Here is a 15883-nt window from a genome sequence, read left to right as displayed (position 1 = left end):
GTGAGGGTGAAAGGAATGGCAGGTAGGGAGTGATAGGAAAATGGCGCAGTCTTATCTATGGCGCAATCTACACCCTGACACCATCCTAGGCTCTAGCCCCCCCACCACCACCGCCATTGCTGGAAGCCAGGTGGCCACATGGCCCAACCACCGGTGTCAAGCTCCACCCCCATCCTAATAGGATTCCCTGTTCCTGCTTCCCTGCCCACCCCCTGGCAGTTTTAAAAGGACCGGTTCCTGAACACATGGCCCTCCCCTTCCCTCCCCTCCCCTCCCCTTCCGGTCCTCTCCCCTCCCCTCCCCTCCTCCTCTCCTCTCCTCTCCTCTCCTCTCCTCTCCTCTCCCCTCCCCTCCTCCTCTCCTCTCCTCTCCTCTCCTCTCCTCTCCTCTCCTCTCCCCTCCTCTCCTCTCCTCTCCCCTCCCCTCTTCTCCTCTCCCCTTCTCTTTCTCTCCCTCCTTCTCCTTCTCTGTCTCCTGATCTCTGTCTTACGCTCTCCTTCTCTTTCTCCTTCTTCGCCCCTTCCCTCCAGTCTGTCAGGTTTCCCCCAATAAACTCTTCCCCTTACTCCGGTGTTTGGTGTGTTTTGTGGCGGCCTTACAGGGAGTCAGGGAAGCGGGTGGAGAATGCTGTAGCCTGAGCAACAGTTTGGCTTTCCTAGCATTTTAGGAGCCAGGTCTAGAAAAATCTTGTAAAGACAATGAAAGTCAAATATTCACACTAGTAGCAAGCACCAGGGCTTTGAAGCATTGGTGGGAGAGTATAGAGTCTGAATCCACCGCCCATCCGGACTCCTGAAACCCTAGGGGACTCGGATGGACACTGCCCCCTTTTTCTAGGCTTTCCCCAAGAATGGTGCTGCCTGCTGGGTTTGCAGTTCTCTTGCTTCCCTTCTCCTCTCTCCGTGGAGGTGGTATTGACCAGCCCTTATCCCACCAGATAAGGAAGTCTTGTTCTTCCTGACCTAGGAGAGCCAAACAGTTCCCATTCCCTGGGGGCTGGGAGGGCCGAGAAGGGAAGTTCTGATGTTTGTAAGCAGATCAGTCAGCAGCCTGGGCAGCCCCAGGGGTCCCCATATCCTCCACCACCTCCGCCTGTGTCCCCTCCCCATCTTTATCCTGCTCCCTCACATGGTCATTCTACTTTGTTCATTGCCCAGATACCAACAGCAACAAAGAACAATGCATCTCACCTCCCTGGAGTTGGCATCCCCATATAGGGGTTGGCTGGGAAAGAAAATTGCAGTGAACTTCTCACGAGGCCCTTTCCTGCCTTCCAGTGGGGACAGCCCTGGTGCACAAAGGCTAGCTCCAACCCACCAAATGGGATGAGAACCATCTCCTGCTCTGGGGTGACCCAGAGTAGTGAAATATGGTGCAAGCCAGCCTCGAGGCCCACAAGAAGAATCTGAAAGGTGGGCAAGAACAGAATCTGTGGGGTTGCACCAGCCAATGAACCACTGCTTTCCCAAGGGTTACTTTCTCTGCAGTAATTCAGGGATTCCAGGGGCTAGGGTAAAGGTTTTCTGCTTGGACTCCCCACTGCAGGCTGCCCTTTTCCATGTTGTGGCAAAAGCTCCTCAAGCCACAACTTTCTTCACAGCCTGAAGAGTCTCCCTTGGTTTCCAAATAGTACCGTGGGGCCATATTTAATATAAATATAAAATAAGAGTGAAATAAAAGTACGGCCATCTCCTTGGGGAGGCCTGGAAGAAAGACATGAAATGGAGCGCATATCCTGTTCCATTAACAGTTTCCACGCCGTGCAATCGCAATCTGAACATCGTTTTCTGACACATCAGCTGTTTGCCATCCGAAGGCCAGAGTCCTCTGTGCCACCATGTTCTCTAGCTCAATGTGATGTGAGAAAAGTCAGGGAGATTAAGTTCAGGAGCTGGAGGCCACACCTCCCCCACCGTGTAATCCTATCAACCCACCTAGCAATCAGATGACCCCTCCCCAAGATGCACCTCCCCTTACCTAGGACCTGGGGGCAGTACTATGCAACCACTCCCTTTTTTGAAGCTAATAAGAAGCCTGGGGAAGGGGAGGGCGCTCTTTTTTTTCTCTCCTCACCTCATGGACCCAGGACAAGCAGAGTAGGGTTCCCCCTTTTTACCTTTCCTGGCCCACTCTCCCGAAATGAAGTCCTCGTGTGCCTGAGTATTCTCCTCCCTTTCTAAATAAACCTTACCATGCTGCATGCTATGTTTGTGCCTGTGCTTAGAATTCTTCTCTAAGTCAAAGGCAAGAATCTGGAATACTAATTTTGGGTCAACCCAGCCCACAACAAATGGAGGAGCAATAAGACTGAAATTAATGATCTAAAGATTAGTGTCCCTTGTCTGCCCATGGACTTCTGGCCTCTTGTAGCTGGGTGAAGACCTTAGCCTTTGTCTAGACCAGTGGGTTTAAAAAGAAATTAATGTCATTTATATTTGGTGTTACATTAGGGGTCTTGAAGAAATTCATGGAAATGTACATTATGAAAAAACCATGTGTGGATCTCCAAATTTTTTGCACCAAAATAAATTTTTAATTCTATCTTCCATGAACTTTTTGAAGCACCCTCATATTTGTTGATTTGTTTTCACAAATATAAAATATTTACAAGGAATTTTTGGCTTCCCTCCTAAACAAGATGAGTTTTTATATGCATGGTTTTACATTTTTCAACTGAAATTTTTCCTACATGGCTTTTTCAGAAACCCATTCACAGTGCTTGGGGAGGTACTACCGTAAGATCAACAACGTGTAATAACATCAAAGGATATAAAACATCAACAACAACAAAAACTGCCCAGAATAGCCCTGCATACAAAAAAGATAACTCGAATGCCAAGTCGGTTTTAGCTAAAAACATTTTGAAAGCGGAAGTCGTCAAATTAAAAATACTTCCAAATGATTTGTATATAAATGTTCAGAACAACTTCATTTGTAATAACCCCCAATTAGAAACAACACAGATGTCTACCAATAGGTCAACAGACAAAACAAACTGGTATAGCCACACCGTGGAACATCAAGGAACAAAATATTGATACACACATGATTCTGAATCTCAAAATAATTATGCCGAGTAAAGGAATATCTAGATTAAAAAAGTTCATACTGTATAATTCCATTTATCTAAAATTGTAAAAAATGTCAAGTAATCTGTAGTGAGAGGAAAAAAAGATGGGTGGTTGCATGGGAATGGTGGCGGGGGTTGGGGAGTTGAATTGCAAGAAGGCCCAAAGAAACTTTTGGTTGTGGTGGATATGTTCATTACATAGATTGCAACAGCGGATTTCATGGGTATACATATTTGTCAAAATTGATCAGATTATACACTTCAGACATGTGCAGTTTACTGCATATCAATTATACCTTAATAAACTGAAAAAATAGAGTAAAAATATTAATTATACCAGAAGCTGTTACACTAACTCAATATCCATTTCTTTTATTTAAAGATTTATTTATTTATTTGAAAGTCAGTAATCTCCAGACTTATGCAGATCTCTTCTTTCCTAGGCTAGCTACTATCTCCCAAACTATTCTAAAAGATGATAGAGTTTAGCCCCTTCATTTTATAGGTGGGGAAACCATACCACAAAGAGGGACCTGCAGATGTTCTTACAAAACAGAAGCAGAAGCTGATGGCCCAAATGTTTTGGGAGCCCCAGGTCAGATCCTCTTGTTGAGTCTAGGGGTGGTATTTCTTTTCTGTTCTTTTTTAAAAGATTTATTTATTTGAGGGGCTGGCACTGTACATAGTGGGTAAAGCCCCTGTTTGCAGTGCCAGCATCCCATATGGGCGCTAGTTTGAGTCCCAGCTGCTCTACTTCTGATCCAGCTCTCTGGTATGGTGTGAGAAAGCAGTAGATGACCCAAGTCCCTGGGCCCCTGCACCCATGTGGAAGACATGGAGGAAGCTCCTGGCTCCTGGCTTCAGAAAGGTGCAGCTCCAGCTGTTGCAGCCATCTGGGGAGTGAACCAGTGGATGGAAGACCTCTCTCTCTCTCTCTCTCTCTCTCTGCCTCTGCCTCTCTGTAACTCTGCCTTTCAAGTAAATAAATAAATCTTTTTAAAAAATTATTTATTTGAAAAGCAGAGTATCAGAGAAGAGAGGAAAAGATAGAAAGATCTTCCATATGCTGGTTCACTCCACCAAATGACTGCAACAGCCAAGGCCAGGCCCGAAGCTACCCTGAATTCCCTCTGGTCTCCCACATGGGTGGCAGAGACCCAAGCACTTGGGCTGTTTTCCACTCCCTTCCCAAGTACACTAGCAGGTAGCTAGCTGGATTAGCAGCAGGGCAGCTAGGACTTGAACCCTGCCAGTCTGATATAGAATGCCAGCATGGCAAGCAGTGGCTTAACCTGCTGTGCCACAATGCTGGCCCCTGCGGATGGTATTTCTGAAGGACCTTTATTTTGATGGGATTTTTGCTTTACTTTCTCCACAGATATCTCAAGCATTTGATGAATTCCTACTGCACTAGTCCTAAGCCCAACTACTTCCAGTCTGCTACTCTATTCTGTTTCTCTTTGGTCACGGTCTTCCAGGCCTATGAAGCTTTCTCCTCCCTTCCCTTCTAGAGAAGCCCATTCTCTATGGATTGGTAGCAGGTTCAGTAGAGAAGTTGTGAGCTGCTGGGACCAGGACATCACACCAGGACACTAACAGTCAGGAGGCAACTCAGGAGAGAAATACGTCAGAGCCACCTGAAATGAAGAGAGCCTCCCGCTCCCAAAGGAGCCTGGAACTAGAGGGCATGGGCATCCATGACTCCCAGCCCTTCTCTGGATGCCTGTAAGAACCCCACCCACACCAGAGAGGCATCCCAGGACCCTCTTTAAAGACACTGGATCAACAGAGGTGGAGTTTCCGTCCCTAGAGGGACGAGGAGGGAAGAAGTAGTTTGGGGAAGGCACAGGTATTCAAGGAGCCGGCTTGGCCTGGGCTCATGGGCTCAGGAGGAGATGCTGCACTGAGGCAGGAGAGAGTGGAGGCCACCTCAGTGCACAGAGCTAGAGTGGGGGGCTTGGAGCAAAACCTCCTGGCCTCTCCAGATGGGGCTGGGGACGGGATTAACCCTGAATCCCTCCTAGGAGGCATTGTAAGTGATTTAAGTTTCAAATCTCTGGGGTGGTTTTCTGGCTACACAAAGCTAAGAGCTGGAATGCCTTTCTTTCAGCTTCACAGTTTCTTGAATTGGGTGACACTACCAGAGCCAGAGATCCTTTCTTCCTTACCTTTGTATCTGACCCATCCCAGGCAAAGGAGCGAGGTAAAGAAGACTGTAGCTCCAAAGGGAGCCTACTCACAAAAGTAGGTCACCATGTGTGTTGCCTAGCACTGCATGTGAGGGAACCGCCAAGCAAAGCTGGGAACAAACTGCACGGAGGAGATGTCTCACTTTCATGCTCCTCTTCCGCCTTCCCTCCACCCCCAACCCCCACTCCTTTTCCAACACATGGCTGGCCCTTAAAAGAATCTGAACTAAGTCCTACACGTTCTGAGGACTTAGAACGGAGGACAGAGAAAAAGTGGCCGTCACAAAAACTAAGAGCTAAGGCTCAGGAAGGGAAGGTCATAGAGAGTGTAAGGACTTGTCCAAGGTGGCATGGTTTGTCAGTGGCAAACCTGGAGCTACATTTTCCTGACTCCCAGGCCAAAATAGACAACAGGAAGAAATGAGTGCTTCTGAGGCAGTCCTCTAGTTAGACTCAAGAAAGATCTTCCGCAAGAAGGCACATAAGACACCAAGTTGAAACATTTCAAAAAAGAAACAGATTTGTCTGAGACATTGATTTCCAATAAAGCAGAGCAATACATCTGGATCACTCACAAAGTCCCCGTAACTCCAATGCTCGGAAACCTGCTGACTGTTTTCTAAAGGTGGTCCAAGGCTTCTCATTACACAGGACCCTGGAACAGGTCCAGACTCCCGTGCCAATACATTTGATTTCATGTTGGTCAGAATTTGTGTTAGACTGGGACCTCAGAGAAGCAGATGATAAAATGAGATTGAAGGTACAAGGATTTGTTAAGAGAAATGGGAGCGGATAGAGAGGGAGCCTGGGAAGGCTAGGAGAGACATGAGGCTGCAATAGAAGTCTCAGTCTGAATGAAGGCGAGGGAGGCAGGAAGATCAGGTGGAAGCATCCTAGTCCAGCCTGCCCTCTAAGGCAGGTTTGACAAGGCCATCATGAATTCATAAAGCCAAGGTCAGTCCTCAGTCAGAGGAGTTCTGTTTCCCAAAAACGTGCCGACTTTAGCACCTCTGCCACGTAGCAGGGTGTGAGCTCGGCATGAATGTTGGCAGATTTTAGAGGGCAGTAGCCAAGGCCCTTGGTCAATCACACTCCCTGTAGTTGCAGGTCTGCAAGGCACATTCTCATGGGTGCCATAGAACTTTACCTTCAGCTTCTGCCATACCCCATTTGTGCTCAGCTACAGCTGCTTTCTCCATACCCAAAGGCCCAGCTGGGACCTTGAGTCTTTTTTAATGCATTTAATTTTTAAAGAACTCAGATTTATATATTCATTTATTTTATAAATTTTATTTGAAAGAGGTGGGGGAACTTCCATCTGCTTGTTCACTCCCCAAATTTCTGCAATAGGTGGAGCTGAGCCATGCTGAAGCCTGGAGTCCAGAACTCAATCCATGTCTCCCATGTAGGTGCCAGTGATCCAAGTACTTGAGCCGTCACCTGCTTCTTCATTAGCAGGAAGCTGGAATTGGGAGCAGAGCTGGGACTCAATCCCAGGCACTCCACATGGGATGGCAGTGTCAACCACTAGGCCAAATGTCTATCTCTGGGGCCTTGAATTTTTAGAAAGGAAGAATAGAAGAGGACAGAGCCAGTAATCCTCCACCTGAAATGCTGAAGTCACCTTTAGCCTTGGCTGACCCCCATGGCTCTGCCATCTCAGCACTTGCTCTTTGGGGAGCTAACATGCTCATACCATGCACTCAAGTTGTCAAGCAAAGTCACCTGGATCTGGAGAACACAGAACAAAACAGAGAATGGGCCAAAGAAGTGGGGTGGGAGTTGAAGAAAGTGTGAGATGCAACTGTTTTCCGCCAACAGTGGGCATGACCACTAGGATCAAGATACGGAAAGGTTAGGAAATGAACATTTGGTAGGCACTCCCCTTCGTATACTTAACCTGCTTAATGCCACACACTGCACTGCTAGGCATCAGTGTACCTGCCTGATGGGTGAAAATTCTGAATACATGTAAGCTACTTTCCCACAGTCATGTGGCTCTAAGCAGCGGAGCCCCCCAAATCACAATGAACAAGAACCCAGGTGAAAGAGATCCAAACTTTGCCCTTCAGTGTTTCCTCTTCCCAAACCCCAAGGACTGACAGGATTGCAGCTCTCCCTGCAAGCTGTATCCACTAGTGGGAGGCCATGACCAGAAAGCATTTCTGCCGGCTGACTGGTGTGACTTCAATTCCACTCCAGCTCTGGGGGACAGGGTAGGCACTGCTCAGCCTTGCCTTCCCAGGATACCTCTCAGCTGTGGTCTCCATAGGAGCCAGGGGTAACTACTGGTTAACCCCAAAACCAGGGCTCAGTTTCAGGTCGAGAAGCCAGAGCAGACATCTGTAACTGGCTTGAAGGGAACCAGGCAGGGCTCTGGTGAGCCAGCTGGACCTTCCAGTCCCCCCATCACCCACTCCATTGAACAGAATAAGCTATTCTCCCACAAGACTAGCCCAGAGGGATTTCTTTATTGTTCGAGCTTTGATTTTTACATTTAAAAAAGTCCATAGGGAAAAAAAAGTCCATAGAACACCACTCCAGGAGATTTAACAAGTACATTCCTGGGCACTGAGTCATAAGTGAAAGGAGGCAGAAGAATGAGAAGACATCTGACCAAGGGAGGGCATCAAAAGACCCACTTAAAATTACAATAGCACCAAAAAGAATTAAACACATAAGAAAAAATTTAACCAAGCAGGCAATAGATCTGCACATGGAAAAATATGACATTTATGAAAGAAAATGAAGACACAAATAAATGAAAAGATATTCTGTGTTCATGGACCAGAGAATTAATATTGTTCAAATGTCCATACTATCCAAAGTGATGTAGAGATTCAGGGCGATTCCTATGAAATTCTAAGGAGGTTTGTCACAGAAATAAGAAAAAAAACACAAAAACTAAAATCCATATGCAATCAGAAAACCCCAAATAGCTAAAGCAATCTTTTTTTTTTAAATTATTTGTTTACTTATTTGAGAGGTAGAGTTACAATCGGTTAGAGGGAGAGACAGAGAGAAAGGTCTTCCATCTGCTGGTTTACTCCCCAAATGGCCGCAATGGCCAGAGCTGGGCCAATCAGAAGCCAGGAGTCAGGAGCTTCTTCTAGGTCTCCCGCATGGGTGCAGAGGCCCAAGCATTTGGGCCATCTTCCACTGCTTTCTCAGGCCACAGCAGAGAGCTGGATCAGAAGAGGAGCAGCTGGGACTCCAATGGGTGCCGATAAGGGATGCCCGCGCCGTAGGTGGAGTCTTAGCCCACTCCACCACAGCGCTGACCCTTAAAGTAATCTTGAGAAAGAACAAAGTTGGACACATCACAATTTCTGATTCCAAATTATATTATGAAGTCATAGTGATCAAAATAGTATGCTACTGACATAAAACCAGACATGCAGAGCAATGCAACAGAGAAGAGGTTCCTACACATATATGTAGCCCTACACATATATGGTCGACCAATCTTTGACAAGGGTATCTAGAATACAGAATGGAGAAAAGACAGTTTCTTTCTTTTTTTTTTTTTTTTAAAGATTTATCTATTTCTGGCCGGTGCCGTGGCTCATTTGGCTAATCCTCCGCCTGCGGCGCTGGCACCCAGGGTTCTAGTCCCGGTTGGGGCGCCGGATTCTGTCCCGGTTGCTCCTCTTCCAGTTCAGCTCTCTGCTATGGCCCAAGAAGGCAGTGGAGGATGGCCCAAGTGCCTGCACCTGCATGGGAGACCAGGAGGAAGTGCCTGGTTCCTGGCTTTGGATCAGCGCAGCGCGCCGGCCGTAGCAGCCATTTGGGGGGTGGTGAACCAACGGAAAAGGAAGACCTTTCTCTCTAACTCTGCCTGTCAAAAAAAATTTATTTATTTCTTTGAAAGTCAGAGTTACACAGAGAGGAGAGGCAGAGACAGAGTGAGAGAGGTCTTCCATCTGCTGGTTCACTCCCTAGATGGCTACAACAGCTGGAGCTGGGCTGATTTGAAACCAGGAACCAGGAGCTTCTTCTGGGTCTCCCCAGATGGGTGCATGGGCCCAAAGATTTGGACCATCCTTTGCTGCTTTCCCAGGCACACTAGCAAGGAACTGGATCGGAAGTGAATCAGCCAAAACTCAAACCAGCACCCATAGGGATTCCAGTGCTGCAGGCGGCAGCTTTACCTTCTATGCCACAGTGCCCCAGCACTGGTGACCTTAAAACAGGTCTTTCCAGAGTCCTGGACCCTCCACAGCCCAGGGTTCAGGGACTTTCAGAGATACAGGGTGGTCCAGAATCAGTGGAGCAGTGACGGGGAAGCCTGCTTCACCAGGAGGCTGTCTTGCAGGTCTCCTCCCAGATGCGCAGCTGAGTTTCTCTAGAGCAGTGATTCTTGATCTTCACCGTACATTAGAATCACCTAGGGAGCTTTTAAAAACATCGCCCCATCCCTCAGAGATGATGAGTCAGTTGGTCTGGGGTAAGGCCAGCATGTCAGTATTTTTATAAACCTCTCCAGGGAGTTTTATGGACTTCTGAGGTTGAGAATTTCCACTCTAGAGGAAGCCCAAAGGCTCGATCTGATGCTGGCTTGGGTGACAGGTGAAGTGACTTCAAGTTGGTGGAGGTAAGAGGGATAGAAGTAGAGAGAGATGGATGCTGTGGAAAGAGCACAGTGTGGCCTATGAGTCAGAAGACTTGGGTTGGGGTCGTTGCTGCCACTGTTTTGTTATGTGACCCTGGTCAAATCCCTGTCTCTCTGAGCTCCCATGTCTCCACTGGTACAATGGAGGAGTCGGACTTAGTGGCCTATAAGGGTCCTCCCAAATTCCTCAACAATCTAGGAATTCACCAGGCAGAAGGGAGCCAGTGACTTTGTCACCACTACTCAGACAAAGCTTGGCTTCCAAGGGAATGTGAAAGATCACAGGGAATTGCCTGCCCAGAGCCCAGACTGGAAGGCATGGAGCACTCTTCATGTTCTCTTCAATTGTGAGTCCACTAGGCTCTTGAGAATTCTGGTAGCATTGGTGGCACTGACGTATTTCTTCTTCTTAACAGTAGTAGTAGTGATAAGGATCATGACTTGCAGCTTCCCCATCCCATAATGACAGCTCAAATGGGCCTCCAGCTGCATCCCAAAGAGCTGAAAGCACCCCCGCTGCTCTCTCATTCCCATCATATCCCCGTGCACAGATGAAGGCCCAACTTGCTGAGGTAGAAGTGTGCAAGGCAACTCATATTTCAACTCACTGTTTTTGAAGCTCAGGCCTGGCCAAGATTCTTGGCCCACACATTGAACTCTAAAGCTGGCTTGCTGCCCAGTTGGGAAGGGAGCAAATTGTCTTCTCTCACCTCCAATCCAACTCCTAACCTCCCTTCTCTGCACATTTTCCTTAGGGAGTACCCTCATGCTACCTGACAGTTTCATCATCTACTTCTTGCCTCTCCCTCACATCCTTACTTATTTCACCATCTCACACACAGCTAGAGTCAATGACCTATCCCAGAAGCTCCTTGGGGAAGAGATCTTGTTTTTGCCTTCTCCTTGATCCCCCACAGCCCTACATAGAACTAACTAAACAGATAGTGGGTGCCTTTTGAAGAGGTCAGATGGCTCATCAGATCTAAAGCTGTCAGGGCTAATCAATCATAGGTTGCAAGAGCCCAGTGCTGTAGGCAAATGTTCATAGATTTTGTGAGTCAGTATTTTGGAACATAGGTTCAAGGCTGTGGCTTGCCACTGCAGGCTCTCCTTCTCCCTCTCCCACACAGTATATTCCTGTCCATGCCACAGGGCAACTCCTGGCTGCTCCCTGCATGACTCCCATGCCCTGATGTCTCCTCCCTAGGTCCCTTCTCCTCCTGCCTCTGGCCATGCCCTCTCCACCAGCAGTAATATGTAGGAGGATCCACATCTCATCTTCTCCAACATCCTGCATCTCACTTGGGCCCTCTCTGCCTGGAATGTCTAGACAGACACTTATCAAGGCCAGTCCTGTCCTACTCCCTCCTCTTCCTCATCAGTGAGGCCCTCATTACACATCTTATCCAGAAGAGTTCATAAATGCCCAAGGAACTTCTAACCCCCCTGTTTCATGACCCTTAGCATTTTTCACTCTGCTTTATAGTCCATCCTCTAATAGCCTTAAGGCAGCTCACTTCACCTTAGACAAGTCATTTAACCCCTTAAGTCTTGGTTACTGAGCTTTGAAACAGAAATGACAATCCCTGCTCTAGCCTCCTCCCAGATCAAATGAGACGAAATACGTGAAAGCACAAAATAGATAACATAATGATCGCTGATATTTACTGAGTGAATATATGTGCCAGTCACTGTTTTAAATACTTCACATGTATCAATTCACTTAAACCACCAAGCAACTTCATGCAATATACACAATTACTACCTTGATTTTGAGGAAACTGTGACACACAGGAAAATTACGTACTTTGCATAAGGATGCACAACTAGAAAATTATAGAATTGTAGACTTGGGTTTGAACCTTGACAGTCTGGCTGGTTATTTGTATGACCGAGTCATGCACCTCCAATGTAAACAATAAGACATTTGTATTGTATGTCTGTATGAGAATACTTCAAAAATTTCATAGAAAATACATTATCTTTTAAATTTTGAAAATTTATTTTAAAAATAAAAAAGATTTATTTTATTTATTTTAAATGCAGAGTTAGAGAGAGAGAGAGAGAGATACAGAGAGAGAGAGATACAGAGAGAGAGAGAGATACAGAGAGAGAGATCTTCCATCTGCTGGTTCACTCCCCAAGTAGCTGCAATGGCCAGGACTGGGTCAGGCCAAAGCCAGGAGCCAGGAGCTTCTTCCAGGTCTCCTACAAAGGTGCAGGGACTCAAGCACTTGTGCCATCCTCCACTGCTTTCCCAGGTGCATTAGCAGGGAGCTGGATCAGACGTGGAGCAACCAGGACTTGAGCCAGCACCCATGGGATGCCAGCACTGCAGGCACCAGCTCCACCTGCTGTGCCACAACACTGGCCCTACCAAGCTTCCTCTTTCCACCCTTTGTGTGTGTGTGTGTGTGTCTGTATAGTGTACATCCTTATGTAAAATTGTGAAGCAACATACAAGAAAATCAATACAAATTTGCAATTCTGAGGACAGACCAATGTGATCTAGAACTGTTGAATAAAATGAAAGGGAAGATGTAGAGATTCATGTTGAGCCGTGAAAGAGAGGCTAGAGCAATGATGGCTTAGTGTAACTAAAAGCAAAGGGGCAGGGCAGGCAATGTGGCACAGCAGGTTAAAGCCCCAGCCTGCAGTGCCAGCATCCCATATGGGTGCCGGTTCGAGTCCTAGCTACTGCACTTCTGATCCAGCTCTCTGCTATGGCCTGATAAAGCAGTAGAAGATGGCCCAACAACTCCTTGGGCCCCTGCACCTATGTGGGAAATCCGGAAGAAGCTTCGGGTTCCTGGCTTCAGATCGGTTCAGCTCTGGCCATTGTGGTCATTTGGGGAGTGAACCAGCAGAATGGAAGACCTCTCTCTCTCTCTCTCTGTCTCTCTCTCTCTCTACCTCTCTCTGTGACTCTGTCCTTCAAATAAATGAAACAAATCTTTTTTTAAAAAAAAGCAAAGGGGCAGAAATATATCAGGGGTACAGGAAGGAAAACAGTGAGATTCCCAACTTTGCAGGAGTGGGGTTATCATCACAGACAGAGAGAAGATAGATGAGCAGTAAAAGCCATGGTCTGGAAAGAGTAAATATGATTTGCTGAAGCAAGAGCTATATGGAGTTTAAACATGACTCTCTCTGAGCCAATGAAACCAGATTTAAACAGGCATGAAGATAGTAATAGATGGGATGAGTAAGTGGATTAAAAAAAAGTGAGTCAGGTGAAAGGTAAATGTAACAGATACATGACAGTTTCTATACTAGGATTAAAAAGCAACCACACTGCAGTAGGATAAGGAAGCAAGATCTTTGCACAGACATGTGCAAGAGATATCAAAGGATTTTAGGAAACTGTAAGTTCAATAGTTATCAAGTTGTGATGTGCTGCTTTACTGAAAACCTTGAACTGGGTTGTTCAAAATGTCCTGGTTAGAACAAAGGAGAAAATATGTGTTTTCTTCTGCTCTGGGCAGAATCCACCTGGAAGATTGCTGAGGTTTTGAGGCCCCACACTTTAGAACCAACTTAAGTGCGTCCAGAAGAAAGCAGACTGTAGACTGAGGACACTTGAAACCATGTCATGTGAGCATTAGTGAAGGAAGACCGTGTGCATTTGTACATCTGTGTATGTTTATATTCTACAAGCAGCAATAAATGTGGATATGTATATTTGTGTAAAATGTACACAAATGTAACTTACTTACATTTAAGACTACAAAAGTATATGTGATATTTATATGTACCTTAAACAAATTTCACAAAGTAGTAACCATCCCTATTATGTGTGACAAACTCTGCCATTTTCTAATGCATTTATTTTTTTGCATTTTATTTTTTCAAATGCAGAGACTGTGACCCTCTAAATTAATTTTATGACCCACTAGTAGAGTATGATACACATTTTGAAAACATGTGCTAGGTAACCTTTGGTCCTCACGTGCTCTAGGCCTCCATGCTTCTGTGTTGCTCCGCTCACTCTCTATTTCAAAATGGCACCTGAGCTGTGGGCATATCCCTGCTTCTGTTTTCTAGAACAGGAACTGACAAGACTGTCCCCCAGCAGTACGAGGAGGAAAGTCTGGCATGCTCTTGGCTTTTCCCAAATCCACCCTCCTAGGAGTAGTGGTGGCGATGCTGCGGGGAAAGTGCACACTGGCAGTAGGTGGGAACTGGGCAGCCCTCCTTCAATGCATGTCCAGGCTGGAGGGCACCTGGGGGGCTTGCCAGCTCTATTCTGGTCATTTCACCATGTTCCAAGGGGGTCAAAGGCCAATCTGCCGCGAGTCATTTAGCTCAAATTGTGCTCTGACAGTGGATAGGGACATTGAACTTTTCCCTTCTTGAAACAGAGGGCCTCCTTTGGCCCTTTTCCCAACTACAGAATCCTCCCAACCCCTTACTAATGGTAACACACCCCTTCTCTTGCTGACAGCATGCCACATTTGAATCCAGGCTCATTCCCTCCTATTTATAACACCAGAAAGGTTCAAGTATGCCAAAGGCATTTGAGCAGTGCAGCACATTTACTGTCACATTCTCCTATGAGACATTTGTCCCATGACAGGTAGAGGAGATTCCTGGGGGATAACATTTCAATGCAAATAGGCACAGCACGATTAGAAACTCTCCCTCATGCCCTTCCTCAAACTTCCTTTATGATCCATTCATTAGCTACTGGGTCTTGAGAATCCGAAGGGTTCTCCCTGCCTCACAGCTCATTCCCCATCACTAACCATCAGTGTTGCATGTCACTTTATGGCCAAGCTTATCAGATTCTAGCCACTTTATAGTCACTTGTCCTTGCCTGGAATCAAACATTAAAAATAACCACAGTGGAGTCCTTGGAAAAGTGCATTGCAATCTAAATAACCTCCTAGAGTCACAGAAAGAATATAAGAAGTGGAACACACCTCAAAGATTATCTAGTCTAAATCCTGGAGTCTAACTGTATGTGTGAGGGAGGAAGGAGATATACATGACCAGCTTTTCATATTATTGGTTACATATTTTACGCTACATACATTCTTTTTTTTATGTGACAGGTAGAGTTATAGACAGATAGAGAGAGAGAGATTCTCTCCATTGGCTCACCCCCCAAATGGCCGCTACGGCTGGCACTGCGCTGATCCAAAGCCAGGAGCCAGGTGCTTCTTCCTGGTCTCCCATGCGGGTGCAGGAGACCACTTGGGCCATCCTCCACTGCCCTCCCGGGTCACAGCAGAGAGCTGGACTGGAAGAGGAGCAACTGGGACTAGAACCCAGAGCCTATATGGGATGCCAGCGCCACAGGCGGAGGATTAACCAAGTGAGCCACGGCGCCAGCCCCTACATACATTCTTTTTCTGATAAATAAATATGCTAGGCCTTTCCTCAAACAGAGGCCTCTATCTCCCCTCTGAAACTCACCACACACGCGCATTCACTGCCCAACCCAGCTCCAGCCTGACTTTCGACACTGAAAGAACACACACAAATCAAACCATCTTTCTACTGGTTATATATTTGGAATCACGGAATCATAGAATCATAGATTTCCAGGATTGGAAGGCCTCTTAAAGGTCATCATTAATTAAAAAAAAAAAAAGTCTTTAAAGCTCATGTTTTTCCTTCAGAGCTCCATGGAAAATCCAATCCAGAGGAAGAAGGGAAAGGCCAATTAAGAGAGAGTCTACCTTTTCTAACTTTTCTGCCTGGTTCCCTTTAATTCCAGACGGGTTGGCCCATATATTTTTATGGCTAAGTAAGACTTTCAAAATCAAGACCTATGTGCAATAAAGGACAAGGATTTTATTCTGCCATGATCAAGACTCCTAGATCTCCAAGACCTAGTTACTCCAATCACTTCCAGAACCCAAAGGAAACTGTTAACTCAAACAACAAAGTCAGGGGAGAGAAGGCAAGGAGTGGGGGGACTGTGAATGGTGTCCATTTAAGTCATAGGAGTGAGAACCAATCAGCAAACCCGCTGGCATGGTGGGAGACAGTAGCTTCTCTGAAACT

At 46.4% G+C, this 15883-nt stretch overlaps 1 protein-coding gene and 1 pseudogene across 1 annotated transcript in view; both read right to left on the bottom strand.

The window, feature by feature from the left end:
* SLC16A2 (solute carrier family 16 member 2) overlaps positions 1-15883 on the bottom strand; it is a gene marked incomplete in the record, with an annotated part of 113154 nt that overhangs the window by 68450 nt on the left and 28821 nt on the right.
* The window catches only part of LOC138847682 (zinc finger protein 19 pseudogene), a 91006-nt pseudogene that overhangs the window by 48304 nt on the left and 26819 nt on the right, over positions 1-15883 (bottom strand).

The sequence above is a fragment of the Oryctolagus cuniculus genome, chromosome X (genome assembly GCF_964237555.1).
Source record: "Oryctolagus cuniculus chromosome X, mOryCun1.1, whole genome shotgun sequence".
Taxonomy (NCBI): domain Eukaryota; kingdom Metazoa; phylum Chordata; class Mammalia; order Lagomorpha; family Leporidae; genus Oryctolagus; species Oryctolagus cuniculus.
Note: the sequence above shows the minus strand (reverse complement) of the source record. Positions and strands in the feature narration are given on the sequence as shown.